We start from the raw sequence: 23,335 nt of genomic DNA on the forward strand, positions 1-23,335 counted from the left end.
ATACTGCCATGTTGATGGATGTACAAATATGGGATCTTCTGCCAGCACTGTACCAAGGTGCTGAACTGGATACACAGACCCAGCAGCAAGTGTCTGCAGATCCCCCTCCAGAATGGCATAACACTCCATGAATATGTAGGCGTTTGCCCACAATACTGGACACAGCTGCATTCACCCTTGTTCGCCAGGTCATCACTGTGAGCAAGAATGTCCACCTGACAGTATTTGAGGACATAAAACATCACAGTGTATAACAGTACACATGTCTGAATATCTCTGCTAATACCAGTATCATGTAGCAGAAGCAGCACAGACACAATCACATACAGTACACACTATCCCTTGCATAGTTTGACCCATATTGTCAACTGATCCACAGATATCCTGCAGAAACAGTTTGCTACCTGTAGGTGTAGAACACAAAGGTCTGCACTGGAGTACAAACTACCTGGAATGGATCTACATATTCAATATAGAAGGGCATACTGGGCATGCTCACACACTTAAACAAATGAAGCCCATTTCTGCAAACAACAGTGGACCATAGATATCTGGCAGTTGCAGATGTTACTGCATACACACCTCAGTATGCACCAGTCATGCTTTGCACACACATTGGATAGGAATACAGACATATATCCAAGGACAACACACCATAATATGCCAAAAGTAGACATACATAGATGTGTGGAAGAGAGTGACAGTGACAAAGAGCCTTCCATCATGAGGCCTGTCCCACCCAGCTCACAGCCAAATGGCTACAACCACATGATGTGTAAATGTCACTCACTGTAGAAATTAGCTACTGGTATCCATCAGCAGTACAGACTCTGTGGTGCAAGTTCTAGCTAGCAGTTGTATACACATACTTCCAGAATATAAACCTGCATGTGGTGTGTCAACCACTAGATGAATGGGTTATGGCCCATGCATACACACTGCCCTCCCTATAGCCCTACTATGACAATCCTGATGATGTCATCCACTTTGAAATACACCTTTGGAAATAAAGTAGTCCAGTAATCTCTGTGGTGCATCCCAAAACTGTGTAATGTTGTAGTATGATAAACTAGCTAGTTAGGAGTTCTAATCCCAGACATGGGAAGTGTGGGTGTGTTTTTCTGTGCAGGGAGCAATGCTTTTTAGGCTAGTCTCACTCACTACAATTCAAATGGCCTACTCTGGTAAGGCTGCTGATGTCATTCACTGTGAAATACACCTTTGGGAAAGGTGTAGCCCAGTAATCTCTTTGGTGTGTCCTATAACTGTGTATTGCTGCAGTGTGACAAATTAGTTAGGTGGGAGTTCTAATCCCAGACATGGCAACTGTGTGTGTTTGTTTGTGTGTGTCTCTGTCTGTGTAGGGGGCGATATATTTTAGCCTAGTCACACTCACTACAATTCAAATGCCCTACTTTTGCAAGCCTGCTGATGTCATTCACTGAGAAATACACCTTTGGGAAAGAAGTAACCCAGTAATCTCTTTGGTGCTTCCTATAACAGTGTAATTCTGTAGTGTGATATAATACTCTGGTAGGGGTTCTATTCCCACACATGGCAAGTGTGGATGTTTGTGTGTGTGTTTCTTTGTCTGTGTAGGGAGCAAGGCTTTTTAGGCAAGTCACACACACTACAATTCAAATGCACTACTTTGGCAAGCCCGCTGATGTCATTCACTGTGAAATACACCTTTAGGAAAGAAGTAGCCCAGTAATCTCCATGGTGTGTCCTATAACTGTGTAATGCTGTAGTGTGATAAACTAGTTAGGTAGGTGTTCTAATCCCAGACATGGTAACTGTGTGTGTCTCTGTCTGTGTAGGGGGCAATGCTTTTTAGGCTAGTCACACTCACTACAATTCAAATATTCTACTTTGGCAAGCCTGCTGATGTCATTCACTTTGAAATACACCTTTGAGAAAAAGTAGCCAAATAATCTCTGTGTTGTGTCCCATAACAGCGTAATGCTGTAGTGTGATATAGTACTTTGGTAGGGATTCTATTTCCACACATGGCAAGTTTGGATGTTTGTGTGTGTGTTTCTTTGTCTGTGTAGGGAGCAATGCTTTTTAGGCTAGTCACACTCACTACAATTCAAATGGCCTACTTTGGCAAGCCTGCTGATGTCTTTCACTGTGAAATACACCTTTGGGAAAAAGTAGCCCAGTAATCTCTGTGGCGCATCCTATGACTGCGTAATGCTGTAGTGTGATAAATTAGTTAGGTAGGTGTTCTAACCCTAGACATAGCAAGTGTGTGTGTGTGTGTGTGTGTGTGTGTGTGTGTGTGTGTGTGTGTGTCTCTGCCTGTGTAGGGGGCATTGCTTTTTAGGCTAGTCCCACGCACTACAATTCAAATGCCCTACTTTGGCAAGCCTGATGATGTCATTCACTATGAAATACACCTTTGGGAAAGAAATAGCCCAGCAATCCCCCTGGTGTGTCCTATAATAGCGTAATGCATTAGTGTGATACTTTGGTATGGGGTTCTATTCCCACACATGGCAAGTGTGGATGTTTGTGTGTGTGTCCTTGTCTGTGTAGGGTACAATGCTTTTGAGGCCATTCACAGTCACTACAACCTCCAATGACTTTCTTTGGCAAGCCTGCTAATGTCATACCCAGTGAAATACACCTTTGGAAGAAGTGCTCCAGTAGTTTATGTGGCACGTCCTATAACTTCGTAATGCTGTAGTGTGATAAACTAGTTAGGTCGGAGTTCTAATCCCAAACATGGCAAGTGTGTGTGTCTGTGTTTGTAATTCATATCCTTTGTGGAGGTGGCTTTGAGTGTGTAACAACTGGACTCATTGTGGAGTGGGTTTTACAAATTTCTTATATGGTAGCTCAATTATATGTCACAATGTCCACCTCACAAGAATAACAGATGTGAAATAGCTGAGAGGCCGGGGTGGCAATCCATACCCCTACATGTGACCTCAAGGCCTGCCGAACAAAGTTATCAACCCCTGTATTACACAGAGAACACTCTCAACCCATGTCAAATATGCAAACACACTTGCCTAGGCAACAACCACTATGTTGGTTGTACCCTGCATATTGCCCACAGATAGTAACCATGGCATGATTGCAGTGGACTACAGAGGGCATGGCACCCTGACCATCAGTACACTATGCATGTACATGCAGACAATGTGCCTTCACTATGTTCCCCACTGGATGCCTGCAACACCTGTGGTGCCATCAAATGTGACCTGCAGAGGACATACCATGCCTTATACACATGCCCTTTATGGACAGATGCCACTGACCCCATGGAATGCCTGTATCATGCTGTCAATGTGGGTGCCGAGTCAACCTGCTGTCTATTACCTGTTCCTGGCACATGAGGCCATGACAGGGACAGCTGATGATAGCAATCTGTGTACACAACATGGGCCAGACACCCCAGGTACAGTTCCACATGTCACTGTACAGGCATATGGGACATGTGCACATCCCAGACAGCGTCCATGTCATAATCTAAAGAACACATACATGGCAAGCATTGCACAGCAATGGCCACACACAATAGTTACCCAGGTGACTGGATTGTGAACACAATACCCACCTGTGTGGTGCAGTCCAGACACTACACCCCTGAGTCACACTGCAGTCCATTGTCATGTGGCCTGATGCCAAGGTATGCCATTCACCTAGCCTTGTACAGCCTTCTAGTACAGTTAGCTGCTACACACCCATGAAATAATGCATGCATGCATGTCAGTACTGGCACCCTGTGTCTGTATATGTGGTGTATGATGCTTTTGACCACATTCACACTCACTACAACCCCCACTGGCATACTGAAGCATGCTGTCTGATGTCAGACACCTTCACATATCCTTTGCCCATATAACCTATGGATAACCACTGTGGTGCATGTGATACCTGCTCACTACTCTATTGTGGCAAACTAGTTAGGAAGTATATTCCTGACACTGCCAAGTGTGTCAATGTGTGTGAGTCCCTGAGAGAGAGTGGTTGTGTTGACACTGACACCTGTTCCTGTGGCCAGGCACGTGTACTACACCTACCATATCACTATGATATCACTGTTGCAGATGTCACTCACCATCACGTATAGGTTTGGACAGCTCTTCAACATGTAAGCTATGTGGCACATGCAATAACTGCATAGACATGTGATAGCAATACATAGTCAGTCAGGGGGTTGATACCCTGTACTGGTAGGTGTGTGACACAAACATACTTAGGTTTTACTCTCCCACCCCATCCCTGACTTACTTTGTCTTTATGTGCCTCTCACACTCCCTCTCTGGTGGATGTGGATAACTACACCTGCTTTGCTTAGGCAGCAGCATGTGTATTTTAAGTGATGCTCATGATCAACTGATGGTGTCTGCACAAATTGCAGCCCTCCTGTAGCTTATTGCATGTGGAACAGCTGTGGTAACATTTCCATAGCCAACTGCAAGGAAACACACTCCAATATCTAGGAACATCATGTTGGTGTTGGGCCTTTTCATTCACTGTGAGCAGGACCTAGTTCTGGTGTTTGGCAAACAGCAGCACAGATGTAGTGGGAATCTACCTCTAACAACATACACTGTGGAAACAGGCCAACACGCAAGAGGAGGATGTGTCTGACATGACTACAGAATGTAAGTGTTGCTATCCTGCATTTAGAGTAATGTCGGTTTAACCGGGTGTGTGTGGATATGTCTGGGCTACATGTTTTAATACCGGTCATGACAGTGCTATGTTTTTGAGGAAACCCCCATCTGTAGGGTCATCTGCAGACTGGGAAGTGTGTGGTGCCTTTTGTTTCTTGTGTTGCTCAAAGAGCACCTATCTGAGAACTGCAGAAGCACAGTCTGAGGATCGCAGTCATTATATGGTGACAGCCATGAGAGTGAGTGAGTTCATATCCCTCATTGGACATATGTCACAACAAACCCTGTTGCAACAGTAAATGTATGAGGTATCACAGCAACATGTCTATATTAGCCCTGTGTTTGTGCCTCCAGCCACAACTCTGTAAATCTTTGTACATATGTCTTGCAGTAAGAGGTGCATATGATCTGTACACCATTATTTATTCACATCATATCTGAAAACAAGCCAGTGAGATATCAGACTGCTACACATGTCATGTATAGTAGGGGTTATATTTGAGAACATAACCTGGGCATTCTATGGTTGTGTGTCCATTAGTGAGGTCTGTGAACTTATGGTGATTGTTGTCAGTGTGTGTATTGTGAAGATATACCTTGGGCTGTGTACAGACTGTGGAAGATGTCATTGGTCTTGGTCCTGTTCTATCTGATGTTACATACTACTTCAGTGCATGTTACCCTATCAGCTTACATGTTTGTAGAGCCAAACACACAAATGTCCCATACCAAAGACAGGCATTGGACCACACTGTGCAGTTGCCCAGTATATGTAGGGTTAGTGTGTGAGTGGCACATGTGAGGATGGTGTTGATCAGATAGTCCATATACTGTAATATTAAGCTAGATTACCATATGTGGTTGTGGCTGTGATCACATTGATTGTGGGTATGCACTTTCACACAGGTGACGCTTACTCTTTGCTGTGACTTGCATGTAGAGCCTTCTATATATGCAGGTACATATGTATTCCCCCATAAGAAATATAGGCCAGTGTTGTGGCAGTCTATCTGTAACCTGCACAGTGCTTTGTTATATGCCTAGCAGCTTAGTGTACTTACCTAGTGTGATGTTATGTCTAGATAATTGTCAGATGTACTGCTTCTAGGCCACCATAACAGTCACGTATTTTTGACAAAGCAGTGGGATGCTGTACAGATGTATGTCACTAACTAGTGGGAAGTATGTGACCATGTCACCTCTGTACTAGAGGTTATTATTTGTCAGGAAAGACAGGGGTGTGTGAATGTATAACCTATGGGGGCAAATGTATACCAGTATTTATGGGATATACCCATCTACATGGCTGTTAACATCCACATTGTCAGGCTTGTTCACATGTTTTGCACTAAGGGGTTCTGTGTATACCTCTAGACTGACCAGAGAGTTCAGATTATCCACATTTATTGGCCATATTTCTGCTGTAGTCCACAGGATCATTACTGTGCTAGCAGTGGTTCTGTACTATGATGTCCTTAGGATGTCTGTCAGTAGCCAACGGTGCACATGTTACAATAACATTAGACCTCCCACACACAACATGTCAACCCCTATTACAGTAGCAACAGTCTACATATATACCTGAAATACATATCTGATATCCACTTGCACTAAGAGGTTGGGATTATTGGGGCTGAGGTAGGACTTCACTCCATGTTCTGGACATATGGTGAACATATATGTATATATAATTATCCATATACCTATATAGATATATACACATATACATATCAACATACATAGATGAATATGTATATGTACATATATATACATATAAACACTGAGATATCTACATATACACAGTAATATATGTCTACACATATACAGATAGAGATACATATGCACATATACTTATGGATATCTACATATATATTGACAGTAATAGGTATATCAGAATAGATATGTATGCACATATAGGTATAGATATCTACATATATTTCTACATAAATAGGCATAGCCGTACACATAGGTGTGCATACATATATAGCTATATATATATATATATATATATATATATATATATATATATATATATATATATATATATATTGTGTGTGTGTGTGTGTGTGTGTGTGTGTGTGTGTGTATATATATATATATATATATATATATATATATATATATATATATATATATATATATATGAAGAGATCTACACATGGCCATATATTTGATGCACTATACAGATGTGTATACAGACATATGTATGAATATACATGTGTATGTACATGTAGACATATATCAACATATTATATTTATATATCCATATTCCTGTCATGTGTTAACCTCACAGTTGTGTATACCCTCCCAGATGTATCTCACCGTATGTATCTGATATGTGTACATTATGATAAAACAACACATGTGATGCAACAGTCATAGTAATAACAAGTACTACACAATTGTGGAAGTAAAGGCAATTGTTCAATACTAATCAATATGTGTATTGACAGATGTATTTGAAAAACAACAGCTGTTTTCACAGTGGCCATGGCATAGTGGTTAAGTGTTGTGACTATAATGTTCAGGGTCATGGGTTCAATAACTCCAAGGGCTGTTCATTTTGTTGCTGGGCTGAATAAGGGCTGTCAGATACAGAGTGGTTAAGGCAGTTTTGAGCAGCTATAAGTGGGTTTGCTTGGGTTTGCATGACGGTAAGTGCTGCTAAGCTACAGGTAAACATACGGGCACTTACACAGTGCAGGCTTTGCTTACCAGTGCGCAAATCAGCTTAGCTGTTATATTGGAGCAATGCTGATAACTGCTAAGCATGGCTTAGCCCTGGTAACCAGTTCACACCACCCAGTCTGATAACATAGCAGGGTAATGACATCTGTAATAAGTGTATGTAATGACATGTACAATACATGTGCCTATGTTCTGTCATTACAGTAGCAAGAGGTTTGAGTGTCATGTTTGGGACACAGACATATATGAGGCCTGTACAGCACTGTTATCCATGTGAATGTGTTACATACAGGGGTAGTAGCCCAGAGTAGGTGCTGTCACACAGGCATGTAGTGTATCATGGAGGTACTACTGTTGACAGTGCTATCCCAGTCAAGTGTGGAGTGCTAAATGTAGTACTGACAACAGGCACACCTGCAGGCATAGCTGGACTCTGAGGCCTCCCTGTTGTATCCCTGGTGTGTGAGCTGTGTCACAGTATATATCTCCAACTGGATAATGATCCAACATGTGGAATTTAACTATAGACTACTCTCTGTACAGCACATGTTAATGAGGGCTTCCAACATGTAGTTATGGCATACATATTGTTGTCAAATGTCTGTCAACACATTCATCCTACTGCATAGCTATTTGCCAAGCTGATGACTGTCAGTCCCTGTACAGATGTGCAGATGGCAGGTATCCAGCTGAGATATGTACAGGCGACCTATGCTTGATTGACATTTACATGTCTGCCCAACTGTGCATGAACTGACACATATAGGAGACAACACCCTGTTCGCACCACATGACATGAGTACATCCACTACACTACCACAGTCAACAGAAAATGTTTGGGTACAGGTCTCCATCACAGACACGAACCACGTGTTGTAATACATGCTGCATACATGTCAACTTGATCACCTCAGTAGCCATGTGCAGAAGACACCCAGAGGATTGGCTGATGCATGTCACTCTCACCCTGAGGGTCACCACAGAGGTGTCTGTCAATAGATTGCCTGCTGCCACATGTCAGGTGGCAGGATACCACTGTACACACTTCCCCTACACAACCCATCTCTCCATGGACAATTGCTAGGTACACAGCTATGACCACCTGCAGCGATGCACCCCAGTACTGACACATATGTACGTGTGCATTACTGAGTATAGCAGTGTCTGTGTGTTTGTACACCTGTACTTGGGAATTCCATGAGGGCCTTCACAACCACTGCAATACCCATTGCCATAGTCAGTTGTGGCTGCTGCTGTATGGTACATTACATATACCCTGTTATGCTCCTTTTCATATCAGCTACTCGAGCCTTGCAGTACCAGCACAACAATTTTGTACAAATGGGTCAATAGGCATGGGATACCCACTTAGCTCTGGCAAGTGTGTGTATGTGTGCATGTCTGTGTATCTGTAGGGTACAGCATTCCAAGGCCACATACTCCTATTCTACTACCCATTGCCACAGAGTAGTACAGATAGTGTTGTTGCTGCCCATAGGTGAGGCATGACAATGCAAAACCCTACTATGCCTGTGGCATGTGCATTAGATGCATATCCCTGTAGTACCACTGTTGGGATATACAATGGGTTGTATCGCAGTCTTGGGCAATGTGTGATGGTGGGTATGTCAGAGTGTCATCATGGGTTTCAGGGAGTACAGTATCCACTGGGGGATGTGGGTGCTGTGTACACTGTCATTACACCAAGGTACACCCGGTATATGTCCCATGTACCACTTTATGCTTACCACTGTCACCATCAACCATACAGGTAACTGATACCACAATCCAGCCCAGTTATGCATGTGCTGTGTGCAGCCTACCTGTAACACATTGGACACACGGTCAAGTTAGTTAGCAGCGATAGGCCCAGGTCTCTCGGACATGTGTCTGCCCGTTATGTGTCTGTTAGTGTGTATATGAAGGTATGTCACACTATGTATTGTTCTCATACACCCATTACATCCCCCATTAGCATACTGTACATGTCTGGGGATGTTCTGCATGTAACCTGGAACACACCTCACCCTAAACGCTGTGTGGTGTGTGCAATTAAAGCCACACACTTCAGTAGCACTACATACCTAGGTAGGGTCTAGTCCCAGTTTTGCCAAGTAAGAGTGTGTGTGTATGTGGATGGGTCTACATCAGGTTGCATATTATACACCCCCCCCAGCAGGTCACCTGTCAATGTGGCACAGGCAATAACTGTTATACAAACCTGTGAAATGTGTTCAACTGTACCCCAAATATGTCACAGTAATGGTGTCACTACAGTGCCATACCCCATTGTGTAATATGACTGCAGACTATCCTTGTGCTGACACATGTACACCTACAAAACAAATGGATAACATTATGGGGACCACACTCAACCAGTGTTACTAACAGCTATAATGCATCATTGCTGGACGGCTACACTTCCTGACATGTATGCATTAAACTTTACTCCTGACAACATGTTACACTGCAGTACTTTGGTACACTATAGTACAGTCACCGTGTGCATCAGAACCATATTAGCCTATCCCTGCATCAATGTTATTGATGACAGGGATGTGGCACAGGTATCATCATATACACAGCGCGTGTTGTTGGTTTGCCAGAGGCCGAAGGTGGACCATACATTTGACACCATGTGTGTGGGTGAGGAGTGTAATGAGATGAGCTGGGCATGGTGATGTGGTGAGTGTAGGTATGGGGTTGCACTAGGTGTGTTTGTATAGTGTGTGGGTATGCATGCACACAGTTCTGCCATGTGGCTGCCCTACACAGGTGTTTATGGACAGCTGCAGGCCATACCTGGCAGGATCTGTAGTTCCCTGCCTCCGGTCACGGACACATGGACTGTGCCTGCCAGGGGTTCCATGGGCACGCCCAGGTACAGGCTTCAATGTGCTACTCTTCCCTGATGATGACAGATGTCTGCTGGCACCAGGTCCCTCCTGGGACTGGCCATGACCATGTGCTGGTGGCCTGCTGTGGTGTGGTATGGACAGCACCCCCGCCGTAGTGCCAGGGCTTGTACTACCACTACGGGAGCCCCTTGGTGTCCTAGCATGTCAACTTGACTGGCAGCTGTTGGCGTCATTGGCCTACATCCACGTGGCTGTTGCCACACTCCCACCACACGTTCAAGCACAGACATACCACGGTGGATCAGGGCAATCATCTCACCAGACTGTCTACCCAAGAGCTCGGTATAATCACAGATGGCACCAGACAGTTCAAGGAAGTTGTCTCTTGCAAATGTGAGAGCAGCCCTCTGCAGCCTCAGGCCCTATCTGGTGTAATGTTCCATATGTGGCTGTGCCACCATGACAGCCTGAAACATGTGCCTGGTGGTATCAGTTGGGGCGCATCTGCCAGGGGCATGATAACCAGTGGACCTACCATGAGCACCCTGGGACATCTGCCTATGTGATGCCCTGCCGGATATCCAGCTATGCCTGCTGTGACCAGACACAGTAGGCATGGTTACCACACTCAACTGTGCACTGCCATCAAATGCCAGCTGTCCCTCTGCTATGGCCACTGGTGATTGGGTATGTATAGGCACTGAAACTGTGTGCGCGATTGGAGTGGAGTGGCACTGTTTCAGCCTCTGACAACCCCACCTGTGCCTCAGCAGTACTATCATCATCTTTGGTGTCTGTATGGACACCAACATCAGATTGCATGCAGGACGGACCCTGACCCACCTCACCATCTGTGGGTTAAAATAGTAAATGCACTGCAAGACCTGTACTGCATTGCATAACAGTACACACACACACACACACACACACACACACACACACGCACACACACACACACACACACACACACACACACACACACACACACACACACACACACACACACATACACCACCTTAATACCTACATGTCCATGACTTTACAGACAGTCCCACATATATTCCCATGTGTTCTCCATCCTGCATTACACTTGGTAACATACACTCATTAATAACTTCCTCTAAATGCCTAGACAAGTGATCACAACACAAGACCTGTTACTCCATTACCTCCCTGACTGGAGTGGAGTGGGTTTACATGGCCTCACTGCTGTCATTCAGTGTTCACCCTGTATATGTCTGAACATTATGAGCATAGTCCCTATATGTGAGGGGCTACTATGTTCACTCCAAAATAACACACACTGGAGTGTCATGTGCATGTATTGCTCAGTATATGCCAGCTATGCTGCTCAATCAGCCTATCATGTGACAACTGTAATATATGGATACACTCCCTGGTGTTGTCTAGTAATTCCCCAGTGCATCTGTAGTGGTGCATACATGGATTGTCAGTCACCTCTCTGCTAAATGCGATATTAACGGTATACCTAGTGTCCACCTTCCCTCCCTATGTCTGTTCCATGCTACAGACCTTATTATACTATCAGCTGTCCTGTGATTACATATATGACAAGTATTCCTGGTGTGTCATGTGTCAGTCCATGTCCATGTACTGCACAATCCCAAAGGGAAGTACTGCTGTATGAACAACCCCACAATCACACACGTGCATACATGGACACCCACACAAACACACACACATGCACACATGCATCCTACATGCATCAATCTCCCTCCACTTCACCAGAGTGACCCTACAGACAAACTAACCACCCACCAATACACACACACACACACACACACACACACACACACACACACACACACACACACACACACACACACACACACACACACACACAAATACAGGTGAGGTTGCACAATGATATTACACACAGTCCTCCTATTACCCATCTGTCAACATTCATAACATCTGGTACACAACAGCATGCAGTGCAGCTATAGTCAATCCATGCTAGCAACAGTATACATGTGTGTAATGCATGTGCTGTGTTACTAGGTGATGCCCCTTCCCATGGATACTGCAGCACCCATGTACATAGTATTGCTGTGCACCTGTTCTGCACCCTGCCATGTACTGTGCACCACACCTCACAGATGTACAACCCATTGCTGAATGTGTAGTACTGTGTCAGTTATGCCAGCTTTAATCCTCACAGCCCCTATGTTTTTCAGCAACACATACCTGGGATGATATGTGGACAGATGTCATTTGTGAATGCCTGATGTCTGGTTTACAGCTCTCAACATTAGTGGACCATGTATGACCAATACAATACTATTACACTGACTATCGTCAGAGCATACCTTGGCTATGGGGAGTGTACACACCCTTATTGATATGATGCACCCTTCCTTGATCTGCCATGAGACATCACCAGATATATTAACAGTACATGAGCCTGATATGTGACATATGTCCTGTACATTCACATACAGTGTCTATGGAATGTGTTAGATGTGCGGATGCTGACCGCTATGCATACACTACATGTGTGCATATGTGTGCACACCCTTATCATGATGATTTGTTGCACCTATTGTAATGCATACTACAGCAGTCACTACTCCTGGCAGGGGTATACTAGCATGGGCTATCTAATTTTGCAAGTGTATGTTCAGTCTGCACTACACATGTCCCTCTAATCTGCATGATTACAAGGTTTATTCATGTGCACATACCTTGGTGTTCACACACTGCCGTCACTATTGCTGTGGGGGTAAGGTTACATCTGCCACAGTTCCTGAACCTGACTGTGTGCAGAAACAACCATTCTTAGCATCCTTAGAATCCCTGCTGCAGTGCACTGGTGTGTCACGCTGACAGCCCCCACCTTCAGCCTTTTTGCAGATGCTTGACAATTAGGGCCTACACATGTGTCAGTTTGCAGTGTCCCATACACTGAACACCGCATGTTACAGCTTAGTCCCAGCTGATAATGTGGACCACAGTAATACGTTATGCCATAGTGTAACTCTGCAACAGTTGCCATTGTACTACTGGTATATACACAGGTGTTGCACTGTATATGGATGATGTTTCAAACATGTCCCTACTGTAGGCCATGTTTCCCACCATTATGTTACTCCCTGTGGACACATTCTGCAATGACAGGATGTTAGTTATCTTGCAGGTGTCTGACATACCCTTCCAATACCACATCATGGTAACCACTGTAATGCCATGCATTTAACAGCAACCATATGTGCACATGTACAGCATGCATTCAGGGTATGTGTGTTAGATGTGTGCATGGAATATACCATAGCCATTATATGCTCGGTGTATTGCCAAGCATAAACATAAACCATACTCACCAGCTACAGACTGCTGCCTTGGTGGTATACCAGAGGGACCTACATAAGAGGGTGAGAGTTGCAAAGTTAGTGGCTACACCTGTGGCATTGCTACAGGGTGGGTGCAGCATTACAATACACCAAAAGTACATGTCCACAATACTACCACGTATGCACATCTGTTTATCACTACTATGCAGCAACAAACTATATCCATGACATGTCAGATATGCATGATCTACCTGTACAGATGTGGCTCCATATGCAACAGTGGTCTACTGATGTGCCTTGCGGCCTTACCTGCATGCTCCTCAGCCGGTGTGTGGGTAGCACCCACCTCCACAATGGTGTCCGACAGTTGTTGGCTATGTGGATGGGCAGGTGAAATGAAGCTCTCTATGAGCTCCTCACAACTTGTCAGGGGGGATGGATGGCATGGCTGCTCCTGTTGCGAGGTGATCCCCTGGACTGCAGCAGCATTCTGACAGGCATAGCAAAGCAGGTCAGAACAATGAAACCAGACCAGCTCATAGTGGCCGTTGTGCAATCCGATATCACTGACCCTGTGAACTAAGTCATTCCACAGGGCTGTCGGCTCCTGCTGCTCATGAGTGGTCTGGCCAAACAAGACAGGGTAGTGCTGGATTAGGTGGTTTACCACAATGTCATTCTCAGTAGCTGAGTAAGCCAGGAGCCTTTCATGTGACATCTTGCCTGAAAGACATAAAGATGGAAACAGGTGTGAGCAAGTCATACAGTGAGGTTACCACAGTTCTTAATACACATCACTGTCATCCCCCCACCATATCAGTGACAACAAACTGTACCCGGAACTCAGTAGGTATGGCTACAACTTACCTACCATTGGGACAGATATTGTATTGTAACACACTTTGTGCGATGTGTTTGTAGCCATGTTCCCTGTGTGGACACTATCATTGCTGGCCTGTTACAGACTATTCACCTGCATGCCATTGTCAGGGCCACTATGGTTCCATATATGCCTGTGGTATGCTTTCTATGTGATTGCTGCAGATCTGACATTCTGTGTTATTGGGGATATCTATGCATGCTAGTGGATATGTTCCAGGATTGTGTAGACTATTACTACCCACATATGTTCTATAACAGTGACACAATAGCATGTTTATGGACTATTGGCCAGCAGAACCACCTCTCCAAACTCATCTGCCCATGTTACCAGGCCACATCACATGTGGGACCCACCTGGGGGCCTCCTCATGTACTGGTCCAGCAATACCTTGAGGTGGAACCAACTCAGGGGATGCTGCCCCCCCCTGGGGGCACAGATTGACATGATCTTGCCCCCTGAGGTCAGGTCCAGGGTCTGTTCCATAGCGGGCTCCACAGACACATGTGGGATATGCAACATCACCTTGAGGCACCCAGTACACATTCACAGGGTCCACATGCTCTTCCTGCTCAGCTTCCAGGCCAGGCAACTTTAGGATGTGGACTGCTGTGTGAGTAGCTATGGGTGGGAGGCTTGTTCCCATTGTGTTCATATTGAGATCCATGGGGCTTCCACATCACAGACCACACACACACCATCCAGCCTGTTTACCCACCACATGTGTCACATACCACCCCTGTAGGCTGTCCTCTATATCTACCAACACTGACCACCTCCACAACTATACCTGCCAAACTTCCACATAGTCCCTAGGAGCCCATACTTCAAAGGCAAGGGCAATGTGGTCCCAACAAGGGGTTCACATGTGACATACCCATCCATGTTGCACACACTGATAGCTGTAGATATCTGTGTGTATTGCTATGTGCACTGTTCCCGCACACATAGCATGCAGCACTGTAGTGGTAAATTAGAAGACATGCCTTTACATACATATATGTTTGCGTGTGTGTTTGTATATATGTAGACATGTGCATATAGGTATAGATCTATATATGTGTAGATATATATGATGTTGTATATATGTGATTATATATATGTCTACACATGGGTATCTGTATATTTGTTGACATATATGTAAATATATATATATATATATATATATATATATATATATATATATATATATATATATATATATATATATATATATATATATATATATCTATCTATATCTATCTATATCTATATCTATATCTATCTATATCTATATCTATATCTATATCTCCTGCACATCTGCATTTTTCTGCCTTGCTACAACACAGACAGGTGCCACATATGGACACAGTCTGACATTAGGGGGGTATATGTATGGCCACATTGCAGGTAACCCTATTACATACCAATGGCATTCCAGCATGCTACAATACAGGTTACCCTGAGTATCCTTCAAGTGGTGGGCTGTGGAACACGTGTCCATCATTATGGCATTACTTCCACCACCAGCTATTGGCCACAGTAATATACATGCTTCCCATTACACAACACACTATATGATGGCTTCCATCTTCTCAGTCAGTGCTGCTCTGCACAGTTGATGGGTATGGCCCACTACCCACAGGGACAGACTCTATTGTCCTTAGCAGTTGTTCAGCTGAACATCGTTACAACAACAACACCTGATAGCACATATAAATCATTCCACATCACCTATCCCATTATTATGGACCAAGTACTACAGTCAATTACATCCATATATACTTCACATACCTGTTGTGGGAATGATGTCTCTCCTGGATAGTTTGCTAGATGGATTTTTTTTTTTTTTTGTTTGTTTTTTTTTTTTGTTGACTTTTACTCTCTCTCTCGGTCTCTCTCCAGTAAATGGATTGAGCTGCTTTGGATAGATTTCAGCATGGCTTTTGTAGGTGATGCACATGATCAGGTGATGGCCTTTGCATCAATCTGTGTCCTCCACTTGCTACCTGCACGCATCATTCCGTGTAGTACTTCCAATTACCACTGTCATGGCAACCCACTACTATAAATCCCTACATCATGTGGGTGTGGTCCCTTTACCTTTCCTGTATAGTGGACATCCTTCCTGTGTGTGGGGAGCAGTGTTACCGACAGCAGGTAGCAATACCTCTTACAAGAGAACTTGCACACTCAAGCCAGCTACATATTTGTATGAGGTTCCAGAAATACAGACAGAATGTGAGTAGTGTTTTTATATGAATTGTATAGCATTGGTGTTACAGGCTTTGTGTGTACATACTAGTTTAACATGGAATGTAGTCTGTCTGCGTAGCTCTCAACTGTTGGCCTATCCACTTGATGGACAGAGGTGTGCCTGTTATGTTTTGTCTGTCCACCTCACAGGTGTCAGATATATCACTGGCAGTGTGTGTGTTGAGTGCTATCAGTACAAGGCTACATTGATTTGTGTTTTAAACTTCATATGCCTAAGGGTATGTTGCAGCCTATCCTGTAATACCAGTGACTTTCTTAGTGCATGACAACAGTATTTCAAATATGGGCCTGTGTTCCAGCCTCTGTCCTCCACCTACATACCAGGCTTTGTCCATATGACATGCTGTCAGGGGTTATGTAGTGGGCTGTGAGTATGTCATGCTGCCATTCCTGCCATAAGTCCACTGCTGTTGTGGCCACCACACATATTGTGGGGTTGGGTCCATATATGTGCGGCCTTCATCTACACAATACATGTGTGCCCTTATGCACTCCAGAGGCCAGTGTATGTAACAGGGGTTTATGGCCCTGTATGTCAGTCTATGGGGGGGTGCATCATAACTAACCTAGGCTGTTACAATATGTGAGGGTACCAGGGGTAAGTTGCCTTAAGGTATCTGGAGGCACATTACCATACAATGCACCTTGGGTAAATGCAGGCCCACTGCTTCCTGCCATACAGACTATTCTGTTTGTCAGTGTGACTGTGATGGTGTCAGGTATGCCCTGTTACGTAACAGATACATCCCATTGTGTCAACTGAGATCCTTACCCCCTAGGGATTGTGTACAGAGTGTGGATAGAGGTTGCTGGACTATGCATTTGCATTACTTACTGTTGATTGATTATTATCCTGTGGCCCAGTCTGTCTTTACTATTGTACTACTTGAAGGCCTCGGCCTGGACAGCAACATATGTAAACCATTCCAGATAACTGTATTAATATAACTGTTTCACAGTTGCATTAGTCTGTTTATATATATGTCAGAGTCTAAACAGCTATATGACATGGCATATACAACTGTAATAGTACACAAATAAAGCTTTCCCATGTTTGCAAACCTGTGTGTGGTGTTATATCCTTTGACTTCTCTGTGGGTATATGTTGCAGGCAACAATTTTCATTTGTATGGGTGGCTCATACAGTGTCCAGTTGGTAAGGTGGCAACTGTAGGCATAGTGAGTATTCCGTATTGTGTGCACCTTCTACATATGTATCTTCCTATACATATCTCTGTGTGTGTATGTGCAGTTACATATATCTATCTATCTATATATATATATATATATATATATATATATATATATATATATATATATGTATGTATCTGCATATATGTGTCTGTGCATATGTATCTTAGGAATGTTGATTGCTTCCACATTGTACTTTCCTTATGGTTGCCAGACCGTACTGCATGATATGTTACTTATACCAACCTGACATTGTACAGGTTTGATGGAGTACTGTTAACATCTTGCGCCCATGTTGTGTCAGGTCCTGGTTATGAGATTTCCAAAAGTTGGTATTGTATTGCAAGGCAGATGTGTTTGGCTGTGGGGGGGAATATCTATATGTACAAGAATGTTGTTTGGGCCCCTTCACCCCCATTAATGGTGCATGTGTACATATATGTTTTTGTTATGTTTTATATATATATATATATATATATATATATATATATATATATATATACACATATCTATATCTACATATATAGATATGTTATATCTATTTACATATAAATATATATACAGACACACATACATCTACATGTTTAAATACATTTCTTGTACTGTCGAATGTCTGTGCTGGTTGATATGTTTTTGAAAACATCAGGATTATGTATATGTGACATGGCTTAGTGGTAAATCACTTTCTTTATGGTGTGAAGGGTAGAGTTCGAGCCTTGCAGAGGCAGTACAAGGCTGTTGAATACAGAGTGATTAAGGCAGTTATAAGCAGGTTTGTGTGGAGGTAGGCACTTCTAACATTCGGTTACAGTTTCTTATACTGATTTAGCTTTTCAGTTGCTTAACCTGTGTAGGCATTATTTACCCCTGTGGAAACAGGGGTAAACCCTCTTACTGCTGCTTAAAAGTGCTTACTCCCACTTACCCCCATGCTAATTTCTTTAAAAGAAAAGAAAAAAAGGTTGATAGAAAAGTGGTGAAAAAGGGGCCAAAAAGGGAAAGACAGTAGGAAAAATGGCTAGGAATGTGCAGGAAGGGTGTAGAGAAGGTCCCGCTGCCCATTTCTTCTACAGCAACAGCTGTGCATATACACTGAATTTGAAGGTAGATGTGGACACACAAACCCCTGAGAAAGGGGTGAGGACAAAAATAATATGTTGTGATGCCAATTAGTCCAGATTACATGTGTCCAGTGGACGTGTGTGTGAAATGGACAGTTATGTATGGGGCATGATTTTTTTTTGAGAACAGATTACCCTTTTTTTTTCATGTGAGAGTTGGATGTTGGGGAGGAAGAGTAGTTATATTTGGGGAGGTAGGTTGGGTAGGTTAACAGACAAGACAGACAAGATGCATACAGTGGCGGTATATGACAGATGTGGGAGGTAAACACCTTGATGGGGAGGGATGTTGGGAAATCAAAGCCCATGAGCCCCCTAGTGGAAACAGTGGGACTGAGTTCCCCACCCATGGACAGTCACCACTGCACCTTCACAGCCCCGAAGGTGGCTGTGCTGGGGGCTGAGTTAGAGAGCCAGGCTGACCCTCTTGTCGCAACACGTGGCCCTCAAGCTGGTGTAGCAGATCTCTGACCTCTCTGTGGAACTCGCTACGCACCATAACCCAGACCTGGCGACAGGTGACAGGTTCCTGTCAGGGCCCGCTCCCAGGTGGGGGGGGGTGGACCCCATCCCCTGAGCCGGTTCCACCCAAAGGTGGTGCAGGACCAATGGATGAGGAGGTCCTGGGTTGGGCCCCAGATGTGCTGGTGCTCGGTGCCATGGCCAGCTGAGGTGGGACAGGTGGGTCCGCTGAGACCCCCATTCCCATACATGTTATGGTGTTTATGTTTTACCAACATATGTGGGTTAGTAATAGTCAACACATTCCAGCATTGGGTATAACAACATGCATAGATATTCCCATTAACCTAGACACCAGATATGGAACATTTCCATAGCAAACAGAACACATGCGTATATGGGACCACAGTGGTAATAACAACAGCATGCAGGTACATTGATGGCACCATGCCACCAGTGTTGGAGTATTTCAACATAGCACATGCATAGAAACAGATTTAAATACTTATCAAACAATAGGACATATGTCCCAACATTACAGTGAAGTCATCACGTACCAATCGAGTTGGGTATTTAGTGCATTGTTGGAGATATGGTAGAGGGGAGAGAAAGATGTCAATTAACAACTAGTATATTCCTGTAGTTCACATTACTTTCCTAGTCAGTGCTGTTATATGTACCTTACAAGTATTACTACTCTACCCTATTGCCTTAGTTTGGACAGTGATATGGCTGTTGTCAACTATATACATGAACTGGTTTTACCTGCAGTATACACCTCTTACCTGGTATACCTGTGGAGGAATTGTTTGTTAACACTGACTAACTGTTTCTACACATGCTCCCAGATTCCAAGTTGATGCTATGCACATACCTGTCCATCTCATTTTGCATGGACCCAAGCCATGTCTTGACCACATGCAGGTAAACCGGGACATATGCAGACTATTGCCTTCTTCAACCTTTAGTGACTTACAACACTCTTATATACGATTTCCTAGACAGTTAGATTATGTAGCACAGTGTGTGTGACAGTGATGAGTAATACCTTATTATTCAGAGCAATTGCAGCACTAATAATGCCATACAATACCAAAGTAAACAGTACCTGTACAGGGTATCAGTCTTTTATTTCTGGGCACAGTGGTCATATCTGATGGACCTGTGGGAGCAATGTTTGTTAGCACTACCTGAATGTTGCCACACAAAGTACCAGATTTCACATTAGTATTATGCACTTACATCTCAATCTGTTACTGTACACACTCTGGTCACAGCTTGACAACATGGGGGTGTAGATGGGACATACTTGGCTTATTACTCTCATAACAGTTTGGGGAGTTGCTAGAGTGACAAGTTTGTTCTTATAAATGTGTGATAATCAGATGAATTTCTTGTTTTCAGCCTATATGTCTGGTATCATCCAACTGATTTCCTAGGAGTACACAGTGACAGGCAGCAGATATGGGCAAATTTACTGGATATTCTGGACATATCTGTACAGTTGTGGGGTATGATTCTGTATGCAGACTACTACCACACCCAGAGATTTGAACCATGGCTGTGTGTGCTAAAAATACAACAGTTCATGTCTCAGTTGCGTGTGCTATTTGGATTTTGTTGAATTTTGTTGTCTGTCTTTTCACTGTTTTCTGTCTGTCTCTTTCAGTTGTACTAGCTGTGCTCTGGGGATTACACCAGTCATATACAGACATCCCTTCACATTTTATATTTATGTTGCACAGTGTGGGCAACAGTGCTTAATACAACAGTACTATTAAGTGATAGGAAATCTACATTACCATATGATACCAGAGTAAACACATGCAGTACAGCAGTTAGACATTCATTGTCAGGCTATTATGCTTTTATTTACATACTACAACCTATAAGAGACTCTTCCTGCCATATTCTCTGGTGTATGCAGTACTTCAATACAGGTTTTATACAGGCAATTAACTTACTAATACTGTTAGATTTATTTCCTTTGACAGTACATGCAAGAGTATTACTAACCTACCTCATGTCACAACCTCTCCAAGTGACATCCATGGGCTTCCTGGTTCACAGCCTGCTCACTTGCCACTGTGAAGGACATAGGAGGAATATTTAGCTATACCTATCTATAATATACATGAGCTGTCAATTATTAAACAGGTAGTGTAGTGATACTTACACACTACTGGGACTTCCCCTGTCATCCTAGCCTCTTGCATTCACTGATCCAAGAGATCCCCCTTTCGCCACTTCAGGTCGGCATAGTGATGCCTGACCTGATCACCATTTCGGGGTATGTCAGTGGCACTGGTGAGGTCATGGGCGAGATGGTCCCAGGCTTCTGCTTTATATTGAGAACCCTGGTACTGGCCCTACAGCAATCTCTGCTCATGGTCTTTGACTCTGGACTCCTGGATGCCCCAGCACTGTGCCTGAAAGCGCACTCCCTCTCCCATTCCAGACATGGTGCCTGCAAGGGGAAGTTACAACCAGTTATGAGATGTATTCCCACCTGTTGGGTTTAAATAGGGCCGATTTCCCACACTTTGCCGTGATTGAATGGTTTTGAAAAGGCTGAGCTATGGGCAAACCTGCTTACCTAAGGTTGGCATTGTTTAAAGTGGTATACCAATGGGCAACTTGAGTTAGCTGGCCTACACATTGCTTACACCTACTAAGCTGGCTAGTGCAATACTTAGTGTTGCTTAATATTTACTTTGCATTATATTTGCTTTTTGGCATTGATTTATTATTCATTACATGTTATATATATGTCTGGTATCCATGATTCATGTGTAAGTACACTGTATGGGGTCCTTGTGTTTATTAGGGGACTTCAACACTTTATTACAATTACACCTCACATCAGGGCTAACTGTAGTACTCCAGTTCACATATTTATGTTATGCAGTAGGTTATAGAACATAAGACTGTATATAGATTCCTTTCACGTGTTCAGTTTGATTTTAGTATAGTGAGGATTTGTTTGGTGATACCTTAGTTTTATATACTGCTATGATGCCTTAGTGATTAACTACTGTGATTATAGTATACAAGGTCCTGCGTTCAAGACCTGTAAAGGTTGTTTATTTTGTTTCTGGACAGAACACCGGCTGTTGCTTACTAGTGCTTATATATGCTTACTCCCGCTTACTATTGCTTAATTATGCTTACACTTGCTTCCTAGTGCTTATCCCAGTTACCACTGCACTAATTTAGACACTATTGTCTAATGGTTCTTGGGAAGGTGGGGGATTTGGAAGCTGTATGGAGTTATCATTCATTACACATTTTACCTTACATTTGTATCCCTGATTCCTGTGTACATATACTGTATGGGGCACATGTGATTATCTGTGGACATTGCAACTTTATGAGACTGACACCTCACATCTGCATTTAATGCAGTATTCCAGTTCACAAATATGTTATTTCGTAGGTTATGCAACTAAAAATATTGGTCATAAAGTGATTTGACATGAAAAATGGAATGTGCTGCAGTGGGACTAAAACTGGGAATGACTGCTCATAAGGCAAATGTTTTGCCCACTATACTATTGCTGTACTGCTTCATTTGCATATATCTTGCTTTTTATCCTCTTGTGCCATTTAAATTGCATTAATCGTAGCTAAGCAATGGGCAAACCCACACACCTATGGTTAAATTTCATTTGTTTCATAAAAAAATCTTTATATTTGTTGTTTTAACTATTTCTCTTGTACATGTGGGGAGATGTTTCTGGGGGTATGCATACACCTACGAGCGGTCTCGCTCATTCTTTTTGGACTTGTCTGCTGTTCTTCATTGCAGGGGAGTGTATATTCTGAGAGCTCTACTCTCAGACACACCCCCTGCACTCTTACATGCTCCATGTAAGATTAAGAGCACAGCCAGCACGCCTTCATTAATATGCATGGTGCGCTGCCATCCTGCTCC

Source organism: Protopterus annectens, chromosome 5.part0 (genome assembly GCF_019279795.1).
Source record: "Protopterus annectens isolate FY-2018-M chromosome 5.part0, PAN1.0, whole genome shotgun sequence".
Taxonomy (NCBI): domain Eukaryota; kingdom Metazoa; phylum Chordata; order Ceratodontiformes; family Protopteridae; genus Protopterus; species Protopterus annectens.